Consider the following 16,424-nt stretch of genomic DNA (forward strand, 5'->3'; position numbering starts at 1 on the left):
CTGTATTTTAATAGGGTGAAATATATGACAGCGAGATGGCTGATAATCTCTAAAATGATTGATATTAGAATATGTTTCATCATAAAATGCTAGTTTAATCCATATGCTTACTTTGAACAACAAACGCTCTCAGTTGACGTGTAGTTACTATACAGACACCATCGATTTTGCCCCACTCTTGACTCCTCACCTCTCTGATCATCTGATCATCATTTTGATATACATTTTGAGTAATGTTTTCTATATTAGCCTCCTCGCTTATGTTACGCTCAGGTTCAAATTGAAAAGGCGGAATACATGTTAACATCGCTGTAGGGTCGCTGGAGAATTAAGTCCATTTCAACCATTTGACGTCACTGCCCAGAATGCATTGCAACATAATCAGCAATGGCCACCTAAGAGTGCAAGGATTTTTATTATTTAAAAAAAAAACTGTCATCTAGAGTGTTTTTGTATAGCAGTATATATCAGATATCAGCGTTAATCTAATAAGCAATACAAGTCTTCATAGTCGGGGTTCCCTTTAACTGGAAATGTTATGAATCAACCTGGAATTGGAAGTGTGCCTATATTGTCTCAACCCACTGTGAAGAGGATGGTTTGAGTGGCCAAAAAATCTCTAAGGACCACAGCTGGAGAATTGCAGAAGTCTGTTGTATCTTGGGGTCAGAAAATCTCCAAAACTACAATCCGAAGTTGTTCGGATGGGTTTAAAAAAAAAAAAAAAAAAAAAAAAAAAAAAAAAAAGCCTCTACTCTCATCCAAAAAAACAGTACTAGAACTTCAAGTACTAGAACAGACAGTACTAGAACTTCAAATGTGATCAGGTTCTATGGTCAGATGAAACCAAACTAGAGCTTTTTGGCAATAAATATCAGAGATGGTTTTGGTGCACAAAGAGAGGTAGCCATATGAAAAAGTACCTCATACCCACGGTTAAATTTGGTGGAGGCTCTTTAATGTTTTTGGCTGTTTTTCTACCAGTGGACCTGGACATTTTGTTAGGATACATGGCTTCATGGACTCTATCAAATATACAGATATTAAATAAAAACCTGACTGCTTCTGCCAGAAAGCTTAAAATGGGCCATGGTTGGATCTTTGAGCAGGACAGTGATCCAAAACATAAAAAAAAAAACAACAGTAATTGATGGAGACTTTTGGCTTTTCTGGCTGGGTGCACTATCAAGATGTGTTATGAACCATTCTAAGGGTCTCCACTAGTTCAGAAGGAAAATGCAACATGTAAGTCACTGTGAGAATGGAAGGTTGCATATGTAATCATGAAAGCTTTTGCTCAACATATCCTAGCTTGTAAGCTGAGCCTCCATTATATTGCATCCCTGGAGCAGACAGAAGTAATGGGCTTGCTCAAGAGTTCCACATTGGCAGCTTGGCAGTGCCTGGGCTTTGAACTCTCAATCTTCTGATCAGTAGCGCAGCATCTTAACCACTGAGCCACAACTACCCATTCACCACTGCCTTCATGTTATTGACACTTGGCATTTCTGCTAAAGTTAAATGAGAACCTATAGGTTCATCTGATGTACTGTAGATGCTGCAGTAACCTTTGCAATGTTCAGGAGGAAAATCCATATGGTGTTGCTGTTTCTTATCCAAGCATTCTGTGAGTTTAACGTCCTGTCCGTCTTCTATACCCCTCTTTTTTGCATCGTGCTGAGAGAGGATGTAACTTACCCCTTTCGTGCTTGGGGTATGCTATCTTGATATAGATGTCACTGATTACACGTCAGAGAAGTTTCATAGTTAAATGATGCCAACTTCTATGATGCCAACCTCAAAACAACCCAGTGTGGTCTTCCGGTGGATGGAATATCTGCACATTTAAAATAATTTTTCATTCAAAAATTTGAATTTTATATTTGTTCAATATAAAAAAAAGCACATGTTGGAATAAAAGAAAAAGGACTTTTTGATAATACATCTGAATTTGACTTTGTGGCCCTGATACTGTTATTCTGGTCCAGACAAGCATAGTTTTGGAGCAAGAAGAACTGTTATACAGTGAGAAGTGAGAAACTGATTTATGAAATCACTGATGTAGGCTAACACTGCTAGAGAGGATAATAATGCTAACACTTCAGTACAGAGTATTTGTACTGTAACATGAACAGCCTTAAAAGGCTATGTATCAGATGTGGCACTACACTGAGTCACAACCTTGTGATTAGAATGTCATCATTTTCAGTTATGTGAGGGCTGCCTTATCTTTTTTTCATCATTGCTTCTCTTCTGAAAACAGCTGTGGTTGCTGATAAATAAGGAAGGAGGTGACATGGCTGTAACTTATTTTCAGATTATTCTATTGTTCAGCAATAATCATGAAATAAGTGCAACAACAAAGGGATTACTCTGAATATAATATAATGAAAAGCAGTTTTCTAGACCAATTTTCTAACCAAGCTGATATTAATTTGCACAGATAGGAGGTATAATTACTTTTGAACTACCTATGGATTTCAGCTGGTTCCTTGCCTTGGAGAACTGCTTTTTCTTAGCGTGTTCAATACTTTTTTCCTGTGTCATTCCGCTTTATTACACATAACTTCATTTATGAACTTTAATGTTTGGATTTCATTATATGTGTGGATTTCTTCAGTTAATACCAAAGTCTGGTGAAAATTTCATGTGAATAACCTCATTGGAAATATATTTACTGAAAAAAATGTTGACGCGTTCAACAATATTTCCCCCTACTGTAAACATTTATTTTGAAATTGATGCATGCAACACGTTCCAAAAAAGTTGGAAGAGGGGCAATTTAAGATTAATAGCGATGTGACGAGTTGAAATAAGAAGGTGATGTGAAACAGGTGAGACAATCGTCTAATCGTAGTATATAAGGAGCCTCCAGAAAGGCCTAGTCCTTCAAGAGCAAGGATGGGTCGAGGCTCACCAATCTGCCAACAGATGCGTCAGTGAATAATCCAACACTTTGAGAAAAACATTCCCCAAAGACAAATCAGTAGGATTTTGGGCATTTCACCTTCTACAGGTAACCACATTCCCACAGGAACAATACCATATTTGATTGTCGTTGCAGAACTTCTTCTTCTGTTGTCTTCCTCCATTTCGTGTTTTAACCATTCCCATTTGTGTTTCATTTTACTGATTGATTAGTGCTCCTATTTAAGTTCCCTGGTTTTTCTCATCAGTTGCTGGAGCATTGCATCAAGTCAGGTTATGTTTGTGGTTTGTCGTCGTCATCGTCGTCATCGCGGCCCTAGTTTGTCTACGTTTCTGATAGCCCCGGTACCTAGTGTGTTTTATTCCTCTTGTTTGTTTCCCTGAGCCTGTTCCCTGTATCTGTCTCTCCATAAAGTTCTGCATGTTGTGTCTGCCTCTCTGGACTCCCGTCACGACAAATAATGTGTTTTCAATAAGTGAACTGAATTTTCAAATGATTCTCTTTTTTTTTTTGGTTTTGTATTTTCCATACTGTCCCAACTTTTTTGGAATTTGGGTTGTAATATAAGTATAATATAACTGAATAAAATCTCTTTTCTTATATTTCTTATACCCAGTTCACCTTGTACATTCCCTCAACAAACACAAGTCTCAGCTTTCTGTTGTTTCTTGCAGCTACTTTATTGTTGTGAGTAGTATTTATCATTCATTCATCTTCACTTTATATTGAACAGGATTGTGGCATGAGGCAAAAATACACCCTGGTGGGACACCAGTCAATTCCACAGCAGCGTGCCCACACTCATTCACAGCTAGGGCAATTTAATGTACTCAGCCCCCATCCTGGTATTTTTTTTTTCTTTGTTGGAAGATGAGAGGGAACTGGAGAACATGGAGGAAACCCATGGGAGATCATGCACAGAAAGGGACCAAGGTTCCGTGAGCTGTCTGGTAGCAGTGCTACCCACTACACCACTGTGGTGAATTAATGATTGAGAATACATCTCAAGCATAAAGATGGCTTGATCAACACTTTATCCACCAGAACACTGTACTTGGTGGTGTGAGGTTTACTTTTGTTCTCTCTGACGGGTAATCAATCATATCTTAATCAAGATATCAAGAGGGTTTCCCCACACACAAGGTAAGTTATCATGTCACATCCTCTCTCAGCTCTATAAGAGGAGGGGCAACGAAGACATACATACAGCACAGGACCCACTGAACTCTGAGAACTGACCAGCCATCAGCACCATGAAGATCTTCTTGCTGTTTCTTCTCACCATCGTGGTGGTTACTGCAGCAACTCATGTACCATCTGCATCAGACAAATGTAAATTTCAGCATGTGCTTTTAGCAGAAATCTTAGAACATGTCAAAGGCATGGAAGGAAAGGAGATAAACAAGGTAAGATATATTCGTTGTGTTGTATTTCCAGTGCTGAAAGTACTCTTTAAACATGAGTAAAAACCATTATACAATGTCAGTGATCTAACAATTGTATATCCCCAGAGTTCTTGGATTTATGTTGAAAATGTGATAACACCCAAACACTGCACTGTAAGTTACTGTTTTATTTTTTGGGTTGTTGTTTGCTTTTTGGTTGTTTTTTTTTGTTTGTTTGTTTGTTTTTTTTGCTTTAACAAAAAAAAAAAAGGTTTATATCTAGCAAATGAAATTCATACTTTAAATGTTATATTAGTATTTCTGTGTTTACATCTGACTCTATGCAATATTCTAGCATGAGAACTTCTGCAAAGCAGGGGTGGTTCTGTCAGCATATAAAGCAGAAGAGCTTGGACTAAATGAAAAAGAATGGCTGCTACCCCGTAGCCTTGTAGCCTACACCAGGGTGAGTGACTGTGTTGTGAAAGCCTTAACAATTAGTTTGAGTCAAAAAATAATAATAAAACGCACACACTGATTGCACAAAATAATTACGATCTTATTATTATTGCTGCAAATACAATGCAATAAAATATCAGGCTGAAATGTTAAAGAATAGTAAAAAGAATTAATTCATCAAATGACCACTATTAAAAGTATATTACATATGTTTGAGCATGCAGCATATACTTCCAAATCTGGAACAATTTATAATGTGTCCAGCTGAATCACTCCTGATAAGAGATCCAGTGGATCTTAGTTTGATAACACTTCACAGCAATTTACTGTGACTATATTTCTTCCTCACAGAACACGCAATGCAATGTCAGTTCATCGCTGGACCGAGTCGAATTTCCACAACTTCTGGAAAACATAAAACTGTGTTCTCAAAAGGAGTACAAAAAAAATTGTGATCAAAAGGAGCACTCCAAACCTTAGGATTTATGAATACAACATTTATATGAATATACAGTATATCTGTTCTAATCCATTACCCTTTAATCATGGAACTGTTTATGGTCTGTTATTTATAAATGAGAAGTTTCAAATGTTACATATTAAATTTGAATTAATAAAGATGTTTTTAACATAAAGTTGTGATAGTGCTGTTCTTTTTTCCTTTTTCTTTTTCATAATGCTGTTTTGTCATAAGACAATAAATTAGTCAGTAATTAACATATGTATTTACAAAATGTAAAGACAAAATGTGTGAGATAGATGCATTTACACCACAGCATGGCAGAATTCTTGAGTCTGGTTGGTTTTGAACTGATTGAACTGTTTATTATTTGTTTTGGGGGGAAAAAAATCGTGAAGTCGATACATTGTCATTTATGGAAGGAATGCTGGTAGTCCGTGCTTTGTAAGTTTCCATGCAGGAGAAAGTTTCTGAGAGAGAGAGAGAGAGAGAGAGAGAGAGAGAGAGAGAGAGAGAGAGAGAGCAGCTTTGTCATCATTGGCAAATCACTATTGTATAAGGGGAATAACAAGGGGAATAACACACTCAATACTGTGCGATTATACAAAAATAATCCAGTTTGGTCTGTTCCTTTAGCTGTTCATTGTTGGCAAAGTTTGGCATTGTTGTGTGTGGATAAAATAATATTGTATTTTGTGCACAAATACAAAAAAGTGATTGTTGTCATATGTTGCTGCAATCGATGGAGAACACCATACAGGTTCTCCAGCTTATGGGAAACATTGCAGAATTTGCCAGTGATTCATATCCAGATGACTTTTTTCAAAGTGGCCTACACATCTCATTAGTAACATCCTGCATCTGAGGTTTTGTGGTGCACTGACCTACAATGGCTGACTGCATTACGTCACATTGCAAGGTTGTATACGTGTGCTGATTTTGTTTTCGGATTTTCGCAGGCAATCCAAATAACAAAACAGTGATGTATGCATGCATGCATATATGTATGCATTTGTTTGATCAAACCTAAAACCATCACGACACATTGTGGAAGGTTTTTATGCCTCTACCATTAGACATTAAGACATTATATTTTTGGTTGTCCTTGAATCTGTCCAAGATTTTCTTTAGTGCTGTATCACAGGAAAGACTGGATGTTTGTAGGATTTATGTGAAATTATCATCGTAACCAACAAATGAGCCGATTAGATTTTTGAATAGATTGGAAGTGGTTTGAGGTCACAGCAAGGTTAAATGTTGGAAATATTTTTTTCTTCAATAGCTTCCTTCTTGTTTGAAGTATATTTTAAAGGTATTTGAAGTAAAAAAATATATTAACAAGATGGACAAGACTTGGTGCTGGAGGCATCTCCGTTGACACTGTTTGCATCAATTTCTACTTGTTTACACAGTCTGCCTGGCTGTGGATTGATGGAGTCCAAACTCTTTGCTCACTCACAGCTGATTGCCACCTCATTCATTAAAAACACCTGACTCATTTCACCTTCAAATGAACTGCTAATCCTAGAGGTTCACATACTTTTACCACTCACAAATATGTAATATTGGATCATTTACCTCAATAAATAAATGACTAAATATAGTATTTTTGTCTTTTTGTTTAATTGGGATCTCTTTGAATGCTTTTTGGACTTGTGTGAAAATCTGATGATGTTTAGGTCATTTACAGTGGGGGAAATGAGCATTGAACGTGTCAACATTTTTTTCAGTAAATACATTTCCAATGAAGTTATTCACATGAAATTTTCACCAGGCTTTGGTATTAACTCAAGAAGTCCACCCATAGAAAGTCCATAAATAAAGTTATGTGTAATAAAGAGAAACGACACAGGAAAAAAGTATTGAACAGGCTAACTGAAAGTTATTTAATACTTAGTGGAGAAGACTTTGTTTGTAATGAAAAGTTTAAGACGCTTCCTGTATGAAGAAATTAATGGACCGCAGTATTCAGGTGTGATTTTTGTCCGTTCTTCTAAACATATAGTCTTTAAATCTTGTTTAATTGGATTCGAGTCAGGTGATTGACTGGGTCATTCTAACACCTTGATATTTTTTCTCTGAAACCATTTGAGAGTTTCCTTTGCTGTATGCTTTGGATCGCTGTCATGCTCCACCCACATCTCATCTTCATCATCCTGGTGAACTGCAGCAGATTCTTCTCAAGAATCTCCTGGTAAAGGGCTCCATTCATCGTTCCTTTAATCATATATGAAGTCTGCCAGTACCATGTGATGAAAAACAGCTACACAGCATGATGCTTCCACTTCCAAACTTCCCTGTTGGTGTAGTGTTTTTAGGATGATGTACGGCACCATTTCTTCTCCAAACATGGTGTGTAGTATGACAACCAAAAAGTTAAATTTTGCTCTCGTCTGGCCAGACCACACTCTCCCAGTATTTCATAAACTTGTCCAAATGAGTTGTAGTAAACTTTAAACGAGCCTCGACATGCCTTTTCTTTAGTAATGGAGTCTTGTGGGGTGAGCGTGAGCAGTGGAGTGCACGTCCTATTGTTTTCTCTGTGACGATGGCACCTGCTGCCTCCGAGTGTTTCTGGAGCTCTTTCCGAGTGGTCCCTGGCTCTTGGGTACTCTTCTGACTATTCTTCTGACTCCCTGCTCAGAAATCTTGCGAGGAGCTCCTGTGCGTGGCCGGTCGATGACAGAGTGATGTTTCTTCCACTTGCGGATAATGACCCCAATGGTGCTTACTGGGGGATTAAGAAGTTTTGAAATACATCTGTATCCGATTCCATCAATGTTTTGCAACAATAAGGTTGTGAAGGTCTTGGTAGAGCTCTTCGCTTTTACGCATCATGAGATATTTCTTGTGTGACACCTTGGTAACAAAAAGCCTTTTTATAGACCATCAGTTTACTAACCCAGCTGATATTAATTTGCACAGATAGGAGGTATGATTACTTTCTAACTACTTACAGATTTCAGCTGGTTCCTTGCCTTGGAGAACTGCTTTTTCTTAGAGTGTCCAATACTTTTTTCCTGTGTCATGCCACTTTATTACACAAATTTATTTTTGGACTTATTGTGCTGTAATGTTTTGAATGCTTTATATTTCCAGATGCCTTGAGTTAATACTGATGTCTGGTGAAAATTCCATGTGAATAATCTCATCGGAAAAAAATGCTGGCGTGTCCAATACTTATTTCCCCCACTGTATACATGCAGGTCACATTTTTGCAATCTCTTTCTGATTATCGAAGCATGCACTTTGACACAAACAGTTACAAGACTTAATAGCAGATACTGTAATGAAATTTTGGGGTTCTTGGAGACTTCTTTTTGCATCAGACAGTCTGCTCGTGGTCTGAATTTTCAGAGATGGCCAGTCCTGGACAAACTGGCGGTCGTTTAAAATCTGTGCCATTTGTAGAATCAAATAATTAGATCTTTTTAAATCCCCTTGCCAGACTCATGACTAGGCATCAACAAGCTTTTTCTGAAGGCCTTACAGATCTCTTTAAATCTTGGCATGATGACACCACACACCTCAATATCAAAGGGAACTCCAGACGCTACATATGAGAGGGGTATAAATAAGACAGGTTCCACCTGCACCCCCTAAGCAGGGCCTAATCACTGGCACTCAATCTTGAATACCTTAATTGTCGGGGAACACACAGTGGCTTAGTGGTTAGCATGTTCGCCTTACAGGGCTGGGGGCTCGATGTTCTCCCTGTGCTGCGGGGGTTTCCTCCCAATCCAAAGACATGCATGGTAGGCTGATTGGCATGTCCAAAGTGTCTGTAGTGTATGAATGGGTGTGTGTATGTGATTGTGCCCTGCGATGAATTGGCATCCCGTCCAGGGTGTACCCCACCTTGTGCCCCATGCTCCCTGGGATAGGCTCCAGGTTCCCTGCAACACTGTAGGATAAGCGGTATAGAAAATGGATGGATAAATGTAGGCGTGTACTTACTTTTTCCATGTGGCTGATCTGTTTGTTGTTGTTGTTTTTTTTTATATTTAAACTGTGAAAATTACTACAAAATGTCATTTGAAAGTGTATCAACTTTATTAATACATTTACAGTATTTGGCAGATGCCCTTATCGAGAGCAACTTACAGAAGTGCTTTGAAGTCTCTATCAATAAATGCATCCTGATACTGGTTCGCTAGGTCACGGGCTAAGGATACCATTAGTCTAAAAACTCTGTTGGGAGGTAACATAGTAAGAAAAACACACTGACTACACAACTTTTTTTAAACAAAAAATGCTAATTTAAGTATTTTAGGAAGAGGTAGGTTTTTAGACGTTGTTTGACTCAGCTGTTCAGCCATCTAGGGGAAGTTCATTCCACCACCTAGGTCCCAGAACAGAGAAGAATCTTGATGCATGTCTTCCTTGTACCCTGAGAGATGGTGGCACCAGTCTAGCGATGCTAGAGGATCGGAGGGAGTGTGGTTGAGTGCGGGATGTGATAAGTGATTTGAGGTAATTTGGTTCTGGTCCATTTTTAGCTTTGTAGGCAAGCATCAGTGTTTTAAATCTGATGCTGGCAGCTACGGGAAGCCATTGGAGGGAGCACAGCAGTGGAGTGGTGTGGGAGAACTTAGGAATGTTAAAAACAAGTAGAGCAGCTGCATTCTGGATCAGTTGCAGAGCTAGCTTTTTCCATTTCAATTACATCAACAAGCATAAAGAAGAATGCACACACAAACCAGCTAAATCCTTTTTTCTTTTTGAATTTTCTGCCCCAGATAGATATAAACACTTCATGATAACCACTTTTTCATGCCCTTCTGATGTTACTTACATGATTTACCTAATTTAGTTGCATTTATTCTTTGCACACCACAAGGGGTCCCCTGTGACTGCTTGATAAGTAATTCCATTTGTGTAATGTGCTTTTTGCATATCTATTTACAAAATCAAGTGGCCCCCTGGTGGCCCCAAGAGACACTGTATATTACTTAAAGCAAGAAATAAGCCTGGTGTCCCTATTGATTTAATGTAGTAATTGTTTTCTCTTTAATAGTCTTTAAAATATCCAGTCAATTAAAGTATGTACATTACTAAATGAAAAGTCTAAATATTGCAGCTTCCACTCAAGGGAGTAAATGTTCCTCAAGGGAGGAAAGTAAAATCTGCTTGCATAATATTTGTCTTAATCTCTGTGTTCTCCCTTTGCTCATGTGAGTGTCCTCCAGCTGCTCCTGCTTCCACCCACCTCCCAAAAACATTACAGTAGGTGGATTGGCTATGCTAACGTGCCTTTAGGTATATCAGTGTGTGAATGAATGTGCAACGGGGTGCAACACAATGCTCGGTGTGGCAAATATCTGTCTCTATTTATATTTTAACCCAAAGTGACACGGCCTAAAGCATAAATTTGGGGGGTGGGGGGGGGGGGGGGTCTATGACTGGAACACTCTGGGAAAAATTAAACTCAGAGGTAAAAATGGCAGTATGGTTTGTGAATTCTGGCTGTGACAGTTCCTCAACCTCAGCTACAGCACTTCATTTCATACTCAGGTCTCAACTAGAGTTTACATACCCTTGATACTGTTAATACTGTGTGTTAATCGAGTTTGTCCTGAGCAGTTAAACTACCCACTGTTCTTCAATTCAATTTCAATTTTATTTGTTTAGCACTTTTTACAATAGACGTTGTCTCAAAGCAGCTTTACAGAAATATCAACATGGTATACAGATATTAAAGGTGCGAATTTATCCCAACTGAGCAAGCCACCGAGTGGCGACGGTGGCAAGGAAAAACTCCCCAAGATGTTTTAAGCAACAGATAGTGTGAAAAAGTTCATTATGGATTTATATGAAGTCTGTATGGCGTTAGGAGCAGCCGTAGTCCCAGCAGTCTAGAATTAAAGAAGATTTGAGCTCCATCCAGAGGCAGAAAGGATCTGGATCTCTAGTATCTCCATAAATTCGTGTGGGGCTCGGCGAAAGGAGAGAGGGAGAGAAAAGATAATTATGACTGCGAAGTAGTAGAACAGAATCTAGTCAGGGTAGGCTTGAGTAAACAAATACGTTTTAAGCTTAGACTTAAACACTGAGACTGTGTCTGAGTCCCGAACACTAATAGGAAGACTGTTCCATAACTGTGGGGCTCTATAAGCGAAAGCTCTTCCCCCTGCTGTAGCCTTCACTATTCGAGGTACCGTCAGATAGCCTGCATCTTTTGATCTAAGTAGGCGTGGCGGATCATAGAAAACCAAAAGGTCGCTTAGATATTGTGGCGCGAGACCATTTAGTGCTTTATAGGTGCTTTATAGTGTTCTTCAGAGAAATCCTCCAGGTCCTGCACATTCTTTCATTTTCCAGCATCTTCTACATATCTGAACACTTTCCAACAGCGACTATATGATGATCAGATCCATCTTTTCACACTGAGGACAACTGAGGGACACAACTGTTACAAAAGGTGCAAACGTTCAAAAGCTCAACAAAAAAAAATTGAACAGGATAATTGGTGTGAATTATTATTATTTTGTTTAAAGATCTTAATTTATTTCATTTAGTACCGCCCTTCAGAAGCTACATAACATATTTAAGTTTCCCTCCTGGTGAATCCTGTGAGATCCCAGTCCCGATGCATACATCTAGTCGCAAAGGGGAAAAAAAAAACACCTCATTTTTGCATCTGTATTTTATCCATACAGAACATATTATCTGTTCATTCCGAGTACGTATTCATATTTGATTACATACCTAGTGAACGACAGAGTGGCATCACTTCCAGGGTGTATTACCACCTCGTCTCCAGTGTTCCTAGGAGAGGCTCCAGATCCACTGCACCTGACCAGGATAAAGCACTTATAGAGAATGAATGAATGAATGAATGATTTCCATGTACTTGTTTCTGTTGTGTTATGGTCAATTGTATTACTGATGGCATGCTTAAAAAGCTTGATTGGATTCTACCTGACTAAGACACTTTGGATAAAAGCATTTGACAAGTGAGCAAATATACTCAAATGTACATGAGTAGAAATCTTACCACTCCATGCTTTAATAATAGACAACAAACTAGATGTATTGTATATGCATTCTCACTCAACGAATGACTAATGACTTATTAATAAGACTCTGAACATTCCCTACAATCCTTTTTAGACCATCACTTTAAATAAAAAAAAAAAAATAAAAAATAAAAAGCCAACTTACCACTTCACAAAATCTTGACCTAAAAAAACACAAGTAGTGTGAAAAGAGCATGAGTCTGACGTTGCCAATACCTCAATCAAGATATCAAAAAGGGATTCCCAGACACGTAAGTCATACAGTCACATCCTCTTGCTCTCACCTCTATAAGAGAAGAGAGGCGGTATGGTATAAAAGACAGTGACAGCACCGAGTAAACTGAACTTGAAAACTCAAAACCAGGCAAATAGACTGGAACCACGCACGACGACATGAACGTCTTCATATTTTTCTTCCTGAGCACCGCAGTGGTTACTGCAGCACCTCATACGGCATCTACATCAGACAAACATCAGCAGAAAAGTGGAAAGGCGGTCAACTTCACCAACCATGAATGCCACCGGAAATCTCAAGAAGGCAAGAAAGAAGGCCAACATCTTTTAAAAGATATCATGCATCATGTGAAAAACTTGAAAATGAACCTAACAGCGAAGGTAAGATTCACATCACCCGTATGATTAATAGAATTGTAGACCAGCAGTGATTAAAAACTCAATCTAACAATATAACCTTTTTTTTTTTTTTTTTTTAATCAGACACTTCAGAAACAAGTCCAACATGTTTTTATGAATGAAGAATGCAGTGTAAGTAAAACACCAACATGCAAGCATACAATTGATTAACATAACATTCAAATGATATATTAATATGAGAAAACCTGAAGATATGAGCCCTTTTATATGTGTATTCTAGTGTGAGACGCTCTGCAAAGCAGGGAAGGTTCTCACAGCATACAACACATCGGACCTCGGACTGAAGAGTCAGCGGGACTGGAGGCTGCACAGAATGCTTCAATCTTACTCAGAAGTAAGTGACTGTGATTTTGAGAAAGCAACACCCTTTTACCACAGCGCCTCAATTCTGATTGGTCAGAAGTTTCTCTAACAACCCAGCCTAGACAGGTTGATCCGTCTGTAAGCTAAATCACAGCGCGCTCTTTCTAACACATTTTCAATACACGCTCATGTTTTCTGTATGAAGACGTTTATTTAGCATTTTTGGAAGGAGTCTCCAGTGTCAGCACTTGGTACTAATCAGAGCTTAAACGTTAAGATGTCCTGCATAAGCAATTCTTTGGGACAGACGGCTTTGTGTTTCGTGATTTCTCATTAACACGCTGCAATTTGGTTTCGTCTTCAAGAAGATTTAAGGGCACGACCGTTTATAGCCACTAAATGATAACAGGAGCGAACCTATTTTGACATTCCTCAACATTAAATGTAACTACAAACGGATAAAAAAGTACGACGGGTCTAAATAACTAAGTCATTTTATTCTGGGATGTGCCATTATAGCAATGTAATTTTAAATGGATTTGCTTGTTTGTATTGCAAATGTGATGCATATGACTACAGATGCACAGCAACTCTAACATCTCTGTATGTTTCACCAGCAGAACTGCTCATACCCAGAGGAGCTAAGCACGGTTTCACTTGACGAGCTTTTGGATAAAATACACAGCTGTGCCCAGAAGGAGTTTGCAAATTATTTAAAAAAAAAAAATGTATTGTAATATTTATATGTATTTATATATCTTTATACTAATACATTATTTATGGGAATGTGTTTATACTTTAGTAATTTATTTGTAAACTGATTTACATATTTATGAATAAAATATTTATGCACATGGCATGAATTTTGTTGTCGTTTCAATTCAATAGCAGTCACCATGCAGTTTCCCCAAACATACAGCCTACCTGCTGTACAATACACACAGCAAACAAGGGACTTCAAATTCATCACACTATTGCAGTTAAATATTTAAATACAGCCAGGAGACATATTAAATTAAAAAATAATTTAAAAAATTAAAAAAAAAAAAAAAAAAAAACAGTAGCTCTATTATTCTGTAGGCATGACACGGTGTGGGTCCACTTACGAATCTCCTTAGACGGACACTGCAAGTCTCTACAAAGCTCTTCAGATTGATCACCTTTATACGGAAGTCCTAAGAGGCCATGCATTATTTTTCTTCTTTCTTGGTTTCTTGTGATAACAACTTAATTTTCTCATGATTCCGACAGATCAGAAACGGATTTCTCACGATCTCATTTTATAACGAGAAAATCTTGCGCCCTGTGAACGGGACTGGTGTTTCATGAACGTTGCCATCTTCGCCACGGGCATCATAAATTGCATAATTGAGATTGAAATAAATTGACTGAAAGGAACAGAAATCGAGATCACAAGAAAACAACTGTTTACTATGTCGAGATCACAAGAAAATTTATTTTAAAAAATTTAAAATAAAAAAAAAAAGCTTTTATCCAATGTACTTTTATCCAATAATGCAACATTTCTAGCATGATGGGAGTGGTCTTTTCCAGGATAACTGCACACACACACACACACAGCACAAAGATTCACTCGATCTTGACCTAGTTGAACCAATTATGTATCTCTGCAGCCTGGAGTCAGCTCCAAATGGGCGGGACTAGCTCCAATCCGCCTACATATGGGATGAGCTAAGGTTAGAGAAGGTCGCTTATTGGAATTATCCTCAACAGCAGTGGTCACCAACCCTGTTCCTGGAGAGCTACCTTCCTGACGACTTTAGCTTCAACCATAAGTGTGCCCACCTGACCATCTACTCATTGCCTTAAGACTTTCATGATCAACTAAAATAAGTGTGCTAGATTTTGGAGATCAAACCTGCAGGAAGGTAGATCTCAAGGAAGAGAGAGTTGGTGACTACTGGTCTACAGAAACATGCGATCATATGTACAGGTGCATTTAAAAAAATTAGAATATCATGGAAAAGTTTTTATTTTCCTTGTAATTTAATTCAAAAAGTGGAACTCTGATGTATTCTAGATTCATTAGATAAAGTGAAATATTTCAGCCATTTTTTTTTTCCTGTTTTAATCTTGATTACGGCTTACAGCTCATGGAAATCAAACATACAGCATTTCAAAATATCCGAATAAAGAATTTATAATACAGAAATGTCAACCTGAGAAGAGCTCTAATCAGTTATTTAGCTCAAAACACCTGCAAAGGTTTCCTGAGCCTTTAATCTCTCAGTCTGGTTCACTATACACAATCACAATCATGGGGAAGATGAAAGTAAATGTTGCGTTTCATTTAGAAATCAAGGTCCCAGAGTCTGGAGGAAGAGTGGAGAGGCACAGAATCCAAGTTGCTTGAAGTCCAGTGTGAAGTTTCCACAGTCAGTGATGATTTGAGGAACCATGTCATCTGCTGGTGTTGGTCCACTGTGTTTTCTCAAGTCGAGAGTCGATACAGCATCTACCAGATTTCAGAGCACTTCAGGCTTCCGTCTGCTGACGAGCTTTATGGAGATCCTGATTTCCTTTTCCAGCAGGACTTGGCACATTGGCACCTGTGCTTGATTGTCCAGCCAGCTCGCCTGACCTGAACCCCATAGAGAACCTATGAGAGACACCAGACCCAACAATACAGACGAGCTGAAGGCCGCTATCAAAGCAACCTGCGCTTCCAGAACACCTCAGCAGTGCCACAGGCTGACTGCCTCCATGACACGCCGCATTGATGCGATAATTCGTACAATAGGATTAAAGCCCTGACCGAGTATCAGTGCATAAATTAACATAATTTTCAGAAGGTCGACATTTCTGTATTATAAATTCTTTATTCGAATATTCTGAGATGCTGGATTTTTGACTTCCATGAGCTGGAAGCCGTAATCAAGATTAAAACAAAAAAAGGCTTGAAATGTGTCACTTTGTGTAATGAATCTAGAATATATGAAAGTTCCACTTTTGAATTAAATTATGGGACAAAAAAAACTATTTTTCCATCATATTCTAATCTTTTTGAGATGCACCTGTAGATATGCTGGCCTGTTTGGAGCTAGCCCCACATATATTGGATACCTATGGGAGATTTTAGAGCGATGTGTTAGACAGCACTCTCCAAGACCATCACTGAAACACCAACAGGGATTATCTTTTGAAAGAATGGTGTTCATTGCTCCAGTACAATTCCAGAGACTTGTAGACCCTTT

General features: G+C 38.4%; 1 long non-coding RNA gene across 1 annotated transcript; it reads right to left on the reverse strand.

The window, feature by feature from the left end:
• Window positions 1-11,013: 11,013 nt before the first annotated feature.
• On the reverse strand, window positions 11,014-12,674 carry LOC108275127 (uncharacterized). The gene is made up of 4 exons (XR_001814631.3): window positions 12,537-12,674; window positions 12,398-12,416; window positions 11,942-12,045; window positions 11,014-11,832 (listed from the first exon to the last, which is right to left on the reverse strand). It is a non-coding gene; the product is annotated as an uncharacterized LOC108275127 (long non-coding RNA).
• Window positions 12,675-16,424: the final 3,750 nt, after the last annotated feature.

This window comes from Ictalurus punctatus, chromosome 14 (genome assembly GCF_001660625.3).
Source record: "Ictalurus punctatus breed USDA103 chromosome 14, Coco_2.0, whole genome shotgun sequence".
NCBI lineage: Eukaryota > Metazoa > Chordata > Actinopteri > Siluriformes > Ictaluridae > Ictalurus > Ictalurus punctatus.